The sequence below is a fragment of the Capra hircus genome, chromosome 5 (genome assembly GCF_001704415.2).
Source record: "Capra hircus breed San Clemente chromosome 5, ASM170441v1, whole genome shotgun sequence".
NCBI classification, from domain to species: Eukaryota; Metazoa; Chordata; class Mammalia; order Artiodactyla; family Bovidae; genus Capra; species Capra hircus.
Window position 1 is genome coordinate 98,408,638 of NC_030812.1, and position 12,929 is coordinate 98,421,566.

Genomic DNA, 12,929 nt, shown 5'->3' on the forward strand with positions numbered 1-12,929 from the left:
ATGGCTGGATGGCATCACAGACTCGATGGACATGAGTCTGAGTGAACTCTGGGAGATGGTGATGGACAGGGAGGCCTGGCGTGCTGTGATTCATGGGGTCGCAGAGTTGGACACGACTGAGCGACTGAACTGAACTGAACTGAACTGAAGGAAACAATCCCATTCACCATTGCAACGAAAAGAATAAAATACTTAGGAATATATCTACCTAAAGAAACTAAAGACCTACATATAGAAAACTATAAAACACTGGTGAAAGAAATCAAAGAAGACACTAATAGATGGAGAAATATACCATGTTCATGTATCAGAAGAATCGATATAGTGAGAGTATACTACCCAAAGTAATCTATAGATTCAGTGCAATGCCTATCAAGCTACCAACGGTATTTTTCACAGAGCTAGGATAAATAATTTCACAATTTGTATGGAAATACATACAACCTTGAATAGCCAAAGCAATCTTGAGAAAGAAGAATGGAACTGGAGGAATCAACCTGCCTGACTTCAGGCTCTACTATAAAGCCACAGTCATCAAGACAGTATGGTACATCAAGACAGTATGGTACTGGCACAAAGACAGAAATATAGATCAATGGAACAAAATAGAAAGCCCAGAGATAACACCACACACCTATGGACACCTTATCTTTGACAAAGGAGGGAAGAATATACAATGGAGAAAAGACAATCTCTTTAACAAGTGGTGCTGGGAAAACTGGTCAAACACTTGTAAAAGAATGAAACTAGAACACTTTTTAACACCATACACAAAAATAAACACAAAATAGATTAGAGATCTAAGCATAAGACCAGAGGGATTTTTTTAAGTTGACGTGCTAATATTAAGATTAATACAGAAATGCATAAGATTCAGAATAGCCAAAATAATACTGAAAAAGAAGAATATTTGCATAAATTACAATCTTCAATAAAAAGACTTACTCTAAACCCACAATAATAAAAACAGTTTTGACTTGATACCAGGATAGGTATACATCAACAAGCCCAGATCAAGAGTCCAAGAAGAGAGGATATGGAATGAGGTGGTCAGAAAGTAAAAACTTCCAGTTATACAATATAGTTATTGTCCTGGAGATCTAATATATAACACAATGACTATGGTTAATACTGCTGTGTGGTACAATTGAAAGAAGTTAATAGAGCAAATTCCAAGAGTTCTTATCACAAGAAATTGTTTTCCTTGTTTCATATCTATATGATATGATGGATAACTAAATTTATTGCAGTAATCATTTCATAATATATGTAAGTCAAATCATTATACTGTATACCTTAAGCTTCCACAATTCCATGTGCCAATTATATCCTAATAAAATTGGGGAACAAAGAGTTTTGTTTGTTCGATATCTTCAGCAAGACTGATATACGTCTTTCTGTTTTTTTTTTTTTTTTTTATTAAATTCTAATAGTTATGTAAGGGTGTCCCTTGTTGGCTATCTTTTCTTGTGCTTATTTGACATTTGTATAACTTCTTTGATAGTGTCAGTGCCAATCTTTTGCCCGTTTTGTAATACTTTTAGTGTTGAGAGTTCCTGTTGAGAGATATAGTCTGAATATCAGACATGTTATATCAATTATGTGAATGGCAAATATTTTTTTCCTACTGTTTGATTTGTTTCTAGATCTTTTCAAAAAGTGGAAGTTCTTCATTTTCATCGTCTAGCTTTTTATTTATTTTGTTATTTTTGGATCATGCTTTTGCTGTTGTGGGCTTCCCTGGTAGCTCAGATGGTAAAGAATCTGCCTGCAATGCAGGAGACCTGTGTTTGACCCCTGGATTGGGAAGATCCCCTGGAGGATGGAATGGCAATCCACTCCAGTATTCTTGCCTAGAGACTTCCAAGGACAGAGGAGCCTGGTGGGCTACAGTTCGTGGACTCACAAAGAGTCAGACATGACTGAATGACCACACTTCCAGTTCACTTTGTTGTAGCTAGAAAATCTTCCTCGCCCCCAAACTGTAAAGATTTTCTCCTTTATGTTGTTTTTGAAGTTTCATCATTTCAGATTTTACCTTTAGGTCTGTGGCCCATTGTGAGATTTTGTTGTGGGGCTGTTTTTTTTTTTTTTTTGTTAGCTATTTTCTATGGTGCAAAGCATGGCTAAAAATTCATTTTTTTTTCATAGTGATAGTCAGCTTTAGAAATTAATATGCTTTCTTCACTGAATCACCTTGGCATCTTAGTGAAAATAATCAGTCGACCACATACATAACAATCTATTTTGGGCTTCAATATTTTTCACTGAATTATTTACTTGACAATAACATCACACGGTTTTATATATGATAGTTTTTTAAAGTCAGGTAGAGATTAAGTTTTCCAACTTGTCTTTTTCAATACGTTTTTCATTATGTTTCAATACATCTAACTATTCATCATTAGTGCTATAGGATGTCAATTAGGCCAAATTAATTGGTAGATTTGCTCAGGTATACTATATACTGTCAAATTAATGTGCTTCATTTCAAATGAAGCATGGCAATCTGTTGATTGAATTGCCTCTTTAACAAACTATTTTGTTGAAATAGTTCTCATATGTCAAATACTAGAATGAGAATAGGATGCAGGGGATAAGTTGGATCAAAAAGCCAATGACCTGGCCAATGTAAAAATCAACGATATGTAAGGAGATTCTGTTGTCTGAGACACTTTCAAATCCTGTTTCTACAATACTTCTGTAGTACCTTGAGACAGTTAAAGAGAAAGGGTCTATTCATGGGGAATAATGTATTAATTTATCCTATACCCATATTTGAATTAATACATTTTCACTTGGGAAAGAATGTCCCAAGTTTTGAGATACTGTGTTTCGGTGGGAATTGTTTGCCAATTTTTCTTTTTTTTTTTTTTGCAATTGTTTGCCCCATATTTTCCCCCCAAGATAAAGTACATATTGCTACATGGAAAGTAACCAAGGAATGACTTTTGCTTTTGCCCAAATGGCAAAGTGAAGCTTTGTTTTTTTATGAAATCTCTTGACACTTGTGGGCTATCCTGAAATGAGACACGTGATAGTGAGTTAGGAATAATGCCAAATTGTGTTTAATTATACCATTTCCTCAAGGAAAAGTTCCAAGAGAGTAAAGCTAAAATTGAGCATTAAAATGTTTAGTTTTACTACATCAGTGTTAACAAGATATTTTAACTACTCTGAATTCCTCTCTCAAGGATATGTTGTAAGTTGGAAAATCACCTCTGAATATCCAAAACTTAATAGGTCAGTAATAAATGATTCTCCTTCTGTTGACTGAAGCTTTTTCCATATTTGCCAATTTTTAAAGTCAATTAATAAAACTCAAGGCTAAACTTTCATTTGATTTTTAAAAATAACTTGTCTGTAAAAAATATGAGTCAAATTCTATCATAAGCTATCTTTTCCAAGTATAGCCAAGCCTCATTTTATAAAGTATTTAATAATTTTTAACTTCCATTAATAGAGATAAATTATATCCTGGTTGTTTAATAGAGTAGATTACAATAGGACAATATATACATTTTTTGGCAATTTCATTATATATGTTGGAAAATTTGACCATGAACTTGATTCATGCATGTGTATACACACACACACACACACACACACACACACACACACACACACACATATATATATATATATATATATATAAAACACCCACACAACTATTTGGTAAAATGCAGTGCCTTAAGTTTTATACTGTACCTCGTTTATATCTGGGCTTCCCTGAGAGCTCAGTTGGTAAAGAATCTGCCTGCAATGAGGAAGACCTGGGTTTGATCCTTGGGTTGGGAAGGTACCCTGAAGAAGGGAAAGGCTACCCACTCCAGTATTCTGGCCTGGAGAATTCCATGGACTGTATAGTCTGTGGGGTCACAAAGAGTCAGACACGACTAAGTGACTTTCATTTCATTTATATCTTGGAATCTTATCAACATTTTGCCTTGCATGATTAAAATAAGAAGCAACGAGAATAGCATATTGATTGATTACCTTGCCTTTATAACACAAAAGTGTATAAATTAATTTTATTAGGTCTACATTATTCTAAATGTGATTTAACAGTTTTGATGTCATAAATGTAGCTCATAATATATTTTTAGTGGTTTTAATGCATTTCTTAAAAATGTGTATTGGCCGTTAACATGACTAAGAATAAGGTATTTTTTGACACTGAATAAGTCAGATTGGATGATTTGATAATGGTTACAGATTTTGCCAACAGGATTAGGAAAAATATTTTTCATAAATTCATTGCACCATGTGCATATCCTTTATTGACACAGACATACTTAATACAATAAAAAATTTTGTTTTAAAAATATTCATGGAGTATAGTGAAATTAATAGGGTTTTGATATTTCAATATATTATGTGTATATTGGGTTAAAGAAGTAGTCTCTAAGTGAAAAAAATGTTACAGTTGTCATAGAGAAATTTTAAACTTTATATAGTGCATAGTACTTTCCTCCCAAACTTGAGAAAATGGCTCTCTCTCTTTAGTCGCTAAGTCATGTCCAGCTCTTGCAACCCAATGGACTGTAGCCTGCCAGCCTCCTCTGTTCCCGTGATTCTCCAGGCAAGAATGCTGAAGGGGGTTGCCATTTCCTTCTCCAGGGATCTTCCCTACCCAGCAATTGAACCTGGGTCTCCTGCATTGCAGGCAGATTCTTTACCAAATGAGCTATAAGGGAAGCCCAATTCATCTCTAGATTACATATAATCCTTGGTACAAAGTAAATGTTAGGTAAATAGTTGCTAATACAGCAAATTTGTGTTCCTTTTAGGAAATTTCTGGAAATTTTTTTTTTCCTGAATGTTTTTTTATCTCATTTGGTTGAATTTTTGGATGTTGAAGGTGAGGATACTGAGGGCTAACTATACTACAATTATATCGGTTTTCAAGAAATTAATTTTTAATACAATGTTCCCACAGAGTAAGTCATATTTTGTAAAGTACGTTTCTAAGTTAGCTTCTGATACAATTACAAACTAAATCTAGTATCTGATATGCTACTTTTTTATTTTTATTTTTTGTATAAATTATTTTATTCATTATTGTAATTAGATCTACACAATCAAAGTTGTCTTTTCACCGTCTGTGTTTTGTTAACGTGAAATTGTAGTTAAAAGCAAAAGTTGGTTGCCTAGGGAACAATAATTGTATATTCAGTTTAACAGAAATAGAAGAATATTTGTCTTAAAATGCAAGATTGTTTGTTACATAGCCTTGCACCACGCAATTACTTTATATAAAAAATTTCAAAAGTGAAAATGACTTGTGGTTTAAGGGGTAATGTTTAAGTGCAACATCAGCTCCTTAAAGAAAAAGCAAAGTGACTTAAGATATGTCTCCCCCGTAAGAGAGAATTTAGATTTACAATTAACATGAAAATCATTTATCAGACTTTTGCAGGAGACTCTTCAGCGTACCTTATCCAGCTCTTATTAGAGTCCAAATGTATTGCTTTGAAGAGACCTGGTGAGTGTACCTCTTGGAGCCTCACTTTCCCATATCATGGAAGTACAGATTCGCACATATACATAACATGATGATAGAAAATAAGATATAGTAAATAAGGTTTCTAAATCTCGGTTCTAAATCTCCTTGTCGATACCAGTAGATAAGCATGCAGGCAGTGATACTACTCAAAGAGATGCAGACGGCAAAAAAATATATTCAACGGTTTTGGAGGTAGTTGAGGGAAAACAAAAGCACCGATCAGCGTTACTAGGATCAATAAAGATGTTAAGCTGCCAACAACTAAATTGATGATTCGATCCTTGGCAGATGTCTCTCCGAACAGAGGTCTGTTGTCCAGGCCACTTGTGCCGTAGGTCCTGGTGGAAAAATCCTCCATTTCAGGGTTTCTTCACTGTCCCCGAGTCACTCCAAGCCGAGCCAGCATTGCCTCCCTGATTCCCGGGTCTACGACTCGCGGCGCCGCCGGTCACAGAGCGCTCATCGCGGAAACCCAGGGAGGCCAGAGTCCCGGCGGCGGGGATGGGCGCTCAGACTCGCGGGACGAGGCCGCTTTGCCCGCGCCTCGCTCGCCTCCTCATCGTGAGCAGCTCGGCGTCTCCAGCCTCCCGCACGCTCCTGAGTCCTGGCTGCACTGGAGAGAGCGGTCCCGGTCCACGCCGGTGCGGGTGTGCGGTGCCAGGCGTCGGGGCGGGGGTGGGGAGAGAGAGAGAGAGAGAGAGAGAGAGAGAGAGAGACCTTCCGCGCCGGCTGCGAGAGTGTGCTGCGCGGCGGGTCCCCAGTCCCCTCCCACAGCCGGGACCGGCGGCCACTCCTGATATGCTACTTTTTTAAACAAAAGAAGGAAGCAAACTAGTTTTGCAATTCTCATGGTTTCTAATTCTTTCACCAAAATTAGGAGATTTAATCAACGTATTGGGTAATTAAGTGATATTTGCCATTAAATAATTATGTAACCTTAGAAGGCAATGCAGAAGAAATCCAAATAGCTGAGTGGCATTGTTAGAATGAATTTTTTTATTTCATCTTTTCAGTTGTATGAACAAGAATTTTCTTAGTTTATATATCTATAAATAATAAACAATATAAACTGCTGAAAACTGTCTCAATCAATATGTAAACATACCTGAACAAATTATAGAATGTACTAGTGACTTTAAAGAAAACATTTCTGAACAATATTATGTTTGTGTTCAAACGTTATTGAAATGCGTAATACATTTATTCCGATTTCCAAATTGGGAAAGAAGTACATCAAGGCTGTATATTATCACCCTGCTTATTTAAATTATATGCAGAGTACATCATGAGAAACCCTGGGGTAGAGGAAGCACAAGCTAGAATCAATATTGCCAGGAGAAGTATCAACCTCAGATTATGCAGATGACACCACCCTATGGCAGAAAGAGAAGAACTAAAGAGCCTCTTGATGAAGTGAAAGAGGACAGTGAAAAAGTTGGCTTAAAACTCAACAATCAGAAAACTAATATCATGGCATCTGGTCCCGTCACTTCATGGCAAATAGATGAGGAAACAGTGGAAACAGTAGCAGACTTTATTTTGGGGGGGCTCCAAAATCACTGCAGACGGTGATTGCAGCCAGGAAATTAAAAGACGCTTGTTCCTTGGAAGAAAAGTTATGACCAACTTAGATAGCATATTCAAAAGCAGAGACATTGCCAACAAAGGTCTGTCTTGTCAAAGCTATGGTTTTTCCAGGAGTCATGTATGGATGTGAGAGTTGGACTGTGAAGAAAGCTGAGCACCGAAGAATTGATGCTTTTGAACTGTGGTGTTAGAGAAGACTCTTGAGAGTCCCTTGGACTGCAAGGAGATCCAACCCGTCCATCCTAAAGGAAATCAGTCTTGAGTATAGATTAGAAGGACTGATGTTGAAGCTGAAACTCCAATACTTTGGCCACCTGATGTGAAGAACTGACTCTTCTGAAAAGACCCTGATGCTGGGAAAGATTGAGGGCAGGAGGAGAAGGGGATGACAGAGGATGAGATTGTTGGATGGCATCACCAACTCAATGGACATGAGTTTGAGTAAAACTCTGGGAGTCTGTGATGGACAGGGAGGCCTGGCATGCTGCAGTCCATGGGGTCACAAAGAGTTGGACATAGCTGAGCAACTGAACTGAAATGAATACATCTATATTGTTTTTATAAATATCTACTAATTATTTAATTGCAAAGTTTAATTCTTAGAGATTACATTGATATATATATAGGAATAAAACAAATATAAAATTCATTTCTATCTATACATTACTGCAGAAAGTTTAATATGCTAATCAGTGGATTTTAAATTGAGGGCAGAATCTACAGTAATGAAATCTACTGGGACAAGGTCAGAAGAAGGCAAATTATGAAATGGAGATAACCTTGCTTAATAGATGGAATATACACAATTGCTATTATTTTCATTTTTTCAAAGGAATATTTTTAAAACAAAATAGACCAGAACAGATCAATGGAACAAAATAGAAAGCCTAGAGATAAATCCACACACCTATGGACACCTTATCTTTGACAAAGGAAGCAAGAATATACGATGGATTAAAGACAATCTTTTTAACAAGTGGTGCTGGGAAAACTGGTCAACCACTTGTAAGAGAATGAAACTAGAACACTTTCTAACACCATTCACAAAAATAAACTCAAAGTGGATTAAAGATCTAAATGTAAGACCAGAAACTATAAAACTCCTAGAGGAGAACACAGGCAAAACACTCTCCGACATAAATCACAGCAGGATCCTCTATGATCCACCTCCCAGAATACTGGCAATAAAAGCAAAAATAAACAAATGGGATCTAAATAAAATTAAAAGCTTCTGCACAAGAAAAGAAACTATAAGCAAGGTGAAAAGACAGCCTTCGGAATGGGAGAAAATAATAGCAAATGAAGCAACTGACAAACAACTAATCTCAAAAATATACAAGCAACTCCTGCAGCTCAATTCCAGAAAAATAAACGACCCAATCAAAAAATGGGCCAATGAACTAAAGAGACATTTCTCCAAAGAAGACATATGGATGGCTAACACACACATGAAAAGATGCTCAACATCACTCATTATCAGAGAAATGCAAATCAAGACCACCATGAGGTACCATTTCACACCAGTCAGAATGGCTGTGATCCAAAAGTCTACAAGCAATAAATGCTGGAGAGGGTGTGGAGAAAAGGGAGCTCTCTTACACTGTTGGTGAGAATGAGGAGAGTGAAAAAGTTGGCTTAAAGCTCAACATTCAGAAAACGAAGATCATGGCATCTGGTCCCATCACTTCATGGGAAATAGATGGGGAAACAATGGAAACAGTGTCAGACTTTATTTTGGGGGGCTCCAAAATCACTGCAAATGGTGAGTGCAGCCATGAAATTAAAAGACTCTTACTCCTTGGAAGGAAAGGACCAACCTAGATAGCATATTCAAAAGCAGAGCCATTACTTTGCCAACTAAGGTCCGACTAGTCAAGGCTATGGTTTTTCCCGTGGTCATGTATGGATGTGAGAGTTGGACTGTGAAGAAGGCTGAGCGCCGAAGAATTGATGCTTTTGAACTGTGGTGTTGGAGAAGACTCTTGAGAGTCCCTTGGACTGCAAGGAGATCCAACCAGTCCATTCTGAAAGAGATCAACCCTGGGATTTCTTTGGAAGGAATGATGCTAAAGCTGAAGCTCCAGTACTTTGGCCACTTCATGTGAAGAGTTGGCTCATTGAAAACGACTGTGAAGCTGGGAGGGATTGGGGGCAGGAGAAGAAGGGGACGACCAAGGATGAGATGGTTGGATGTCATCACTGACTTAATGGACGCAAGTCTGAGTGAACTCCGGGAGTTGGTGATGGACAGGGAGGCCTGGTGTGCTGCGATTCATGGGGTCGCAAAGAGTCAGACACAACTGAGCAACTGAACTGAACTGAACTGAACAGCCACTATGGAGAACAGTGTGGAGATTCCTTAAAAAACTGGAAATAGAATTGCCTTATGACCCAGCAATCCCATTGCTAGGAATACACACCGAGGAAAGCAGCATTGAAAGAGACACGTGTACCCCAATATTCATCGCAGCACTGTTTATAATAGCCAGGACATGGAAGCAACCTAGATGTCCATCAGCAGACTAATGGATGAGAAAGCTATACATATACACATATACACAATGGAGTATTACTCAGCCATTAAAAAGAATACATTTGAATCAGTTCTAATGAGGTGGATGAAACTGGAGCCGATTATATAGAGTGAAGTAAGCCAGAAAGAAAAACACCAAAACAGTATACTAACACATATATATGGAATTTAGAAAGATGGTAATGATAATCCTGTGTGTGAGACAGCAAAAGAGACACAGATGTATAGAACGGACTTTTGGACTCTGAGGGAGAGGGAGAGGGTGGGATGATGTGGGAGAATGGCATTGAAACATGTATATAATCATGTAAGAAATGAATCACTAGTCTAGGTTTGATACAGGATACTGGATGCTTGGGGCTGGTGCACGGGGATGACCCAGAGAGATGTTATGGGGAGGGTGGTGGGAGGGGGGTTCAGGGTTGGGAACTCATGTACACCTGGGGTGGATTCACGTCAATGTACGGCAAAACCAATACAGTATTGTAAAGTAAAATAAATAAATAAATAATAAAAAATAAAATAAATAAATAAAATGTTAACTTGCGGGGGGGGGCGGAGACCAGAACAGCTGATTACTAATAAAAACATCTCCTGTCAATGTGTATTTTGCTCCTCAGTGGAAACTGTTTTTAATAATTTGTCTTTATTTTTTATGGTGATTGTAGCTTTAATATTTGTACTATGCTATATAGATTTATAACTTTAGAAATTGTCTACTGGCTTTTGTTTTGATAAATGAATTCTTTTATTTCAAAAATTCACTCTCTCAGTTCTTTTCCCTGACCCCTGCATGTGAGTGAAAGTCACTCAGTCATGTCCGAATATTTGTGAACCCACGGATTGTAGCCCACCAGGCTCCTCTGTCCATGGAATTCTCCAGGCAAGAATACTAAAGTGGGTAGCCATTTCCTTCTCTAGGAGATCTTCCCCACCAAGGGATTGAACCTGGGTCTCCTGCCTTGAAGGCAGATTTTTTACCACCTGAGCCACCAGGGAAACCCCTTCATACAAACCTTTATTTCTTATTGTCACAGCCATGTGTGTCTTAAAAATATATATATATTCAGTTCAGTTCAACACTCAGTTGTGTCTGACTCTTTGCGACCCCATGAATCACAGCACACCAGGCCTCCCTGTCCATCACCAACTCCCGGAGTTCACTCAGACTCATGTCCATCGAGTCCGTGATGCCATCCAGCCATCTCATCCTCGGTCATCCCTTTCTCCTCCTGCCCTCAATCCCTCCCAGCATCAGAGTCTTTTCCAATGAGTCAGCTCTTCGCATGAGGTGGCCAAAGTACTGGAGTTTCAGCTTTAGCATCATTCCTTCTGAAGAAATCCCAGGGTTGATCTCCTTCAGAAAGGACTGGTTGGATCTCCTTGCAGTCCAAGGGACTCTCAAGAGTCTTCTCCAACACCACAGTTCAAAAGCATCAATTCTTCAGCGCTCAGCCTTCTTCACAGTCCAACTCTCACATCCATACATGACCACGGGAAAAACCATAGCCTTGACTAGTCGGACCTTAGTCGGCAAAGTAATGGCTCTGCTTTTGAATATGCTATCTAGGTTGGTCATAACTTTTCTTCCAAGGAGTAAGAGTCTTTTAATTTCATGGCTGCACTCACCATCTGCAGTGATTTTAGAGCCCCCCAAAATAAAGTCTGACACTGTTTCCACTGTTTCCCCATCTATTTCCCATGAAGTGATGGGACCAGATGCCATGATCTTCGTTTTCTGAATGCTGAGCTTTAAGCAAACTTTTTCGCTTCCCTCTTTCACTTTCATCAAGAGGCTTTTTAGTTCCTCTTGACTTTCTGCCATAAGGGTGATGTCATCTGCATATCTGAGGTTGTTGATATTTCTCGCGGCAATCTTGATTCCAGTTTGTGCTTCTTCCAGTCCAGCATTTCGCATGATGTACTCTGCATAGAAGTTAAATAAGCAGGGTGACAATATACAGCCTTGACGTACTCCTTTTCCTATTTGGAACCAGTCTGTTGTTCCATGTCCAGTTCTAACTGTTGCTTACTGACCTGCATACAGATTTCTCAAGAAGCAGGTTAGTGGTCTGGTATTTCCATCTCTTTCAGAATTTTCCACAGTTTACTGTGATCCACACAGTCAAAGGCTTTGGCATAGTCAAAAAAGCAGAAATAGATGTTTGTTTTTGTTTTTTTGTTTTTGTTTTTTTCTGAAACTCTCTTGCTTTTTCCATGATCCAGCGGATGTTGGCAATTTGATCTCTGGGTCCTCTGCCTTTTCAAAAACCAGCTTGAACATCAAGGGGTTCACGGTTCACATATTGCTGAAGCCTGGCTTGGAGAATTTTGAGCATTACTTTCCTAGCATGTGAGATGAGCGCAATTGTGCGGTAGTTTGAGCATTCTTTGGCATTGCCTTTCTTTGGGATTGGAATGAAAACTGACTTTTTCCAGTCCTGTGGCCATTGCTGAGTTTTCCAAATTTGTTGGCATAGTGAATGCAGCACTTTCACACCATCATCTTTCAGGATTTGAAACAGCTCAACTGGAATTCCATCCCCTCCAATAGCTTTGTTCATAGTGATGCTTTCTAAGGCCTACTTGACTTCACATTCCAAGATGTCTGGCTCTAGATTAGTGATCACATCATCATGATTATCTGGGTCATAAAGATCCTTTTTGTACAGTTCTTCTGTGTATTCTTGCCACCTCTTCTTAATATCTTCTACTTCTGTTAGGTCCATACCATTTCTGCCCTTTATCGAGTCCATCTTTGCATGAAATGTTCCCTTGGTTACTCTGATTTTTTGAAGAGGTCTCTAGTCTTTCCCATTCTGTTGTTTTCCTCGATTTCTTTGCATTGATTGCTGAAGAAGGCTTTCTTATCTCTTCTTGCTATGCTTTGGAACTCTGCATTCAGATGCTTGTATCTTTCCTTTTCTCCTTTACTTTTCACTTCTCTCCTTTTCAAAGTTATTTGTAAGGCCTCCCCAGACAGCCATTTTGCTTTTTTGTATTTCTTTTCCATGTGGATGATCTTGATCCCTGTCTCCTGTACAATGTCATGAACCTCATTCCATAGTTCATCAGGCACTCTATCTATCAAATCTAGGCCCTTAAATCTATTTCTCACTTCCACTGTATAATCATAAGGGATTTGATTCAGGTCATACCTGTATGGTCTAGCAGTTTTCCCTACTTTCTTCAATTTCAGTCTGAATTTGGTAATAAGGAGTTCATGATCTGAGCCACAGTCAACTCCTGATCTTGTTTTTGTTGACTGTATACAGCTTCTCCATCTTTTGCTACAGAGAATAT

General features: G+C 38.3%; 1 pseudogene; it reads right to left on the minus strand.

Annotated features, from left to right (window-relative positions):
- On the minus strand, window positions 5,064-6,162 carry LOC102188024 (annotated as a pseudogene).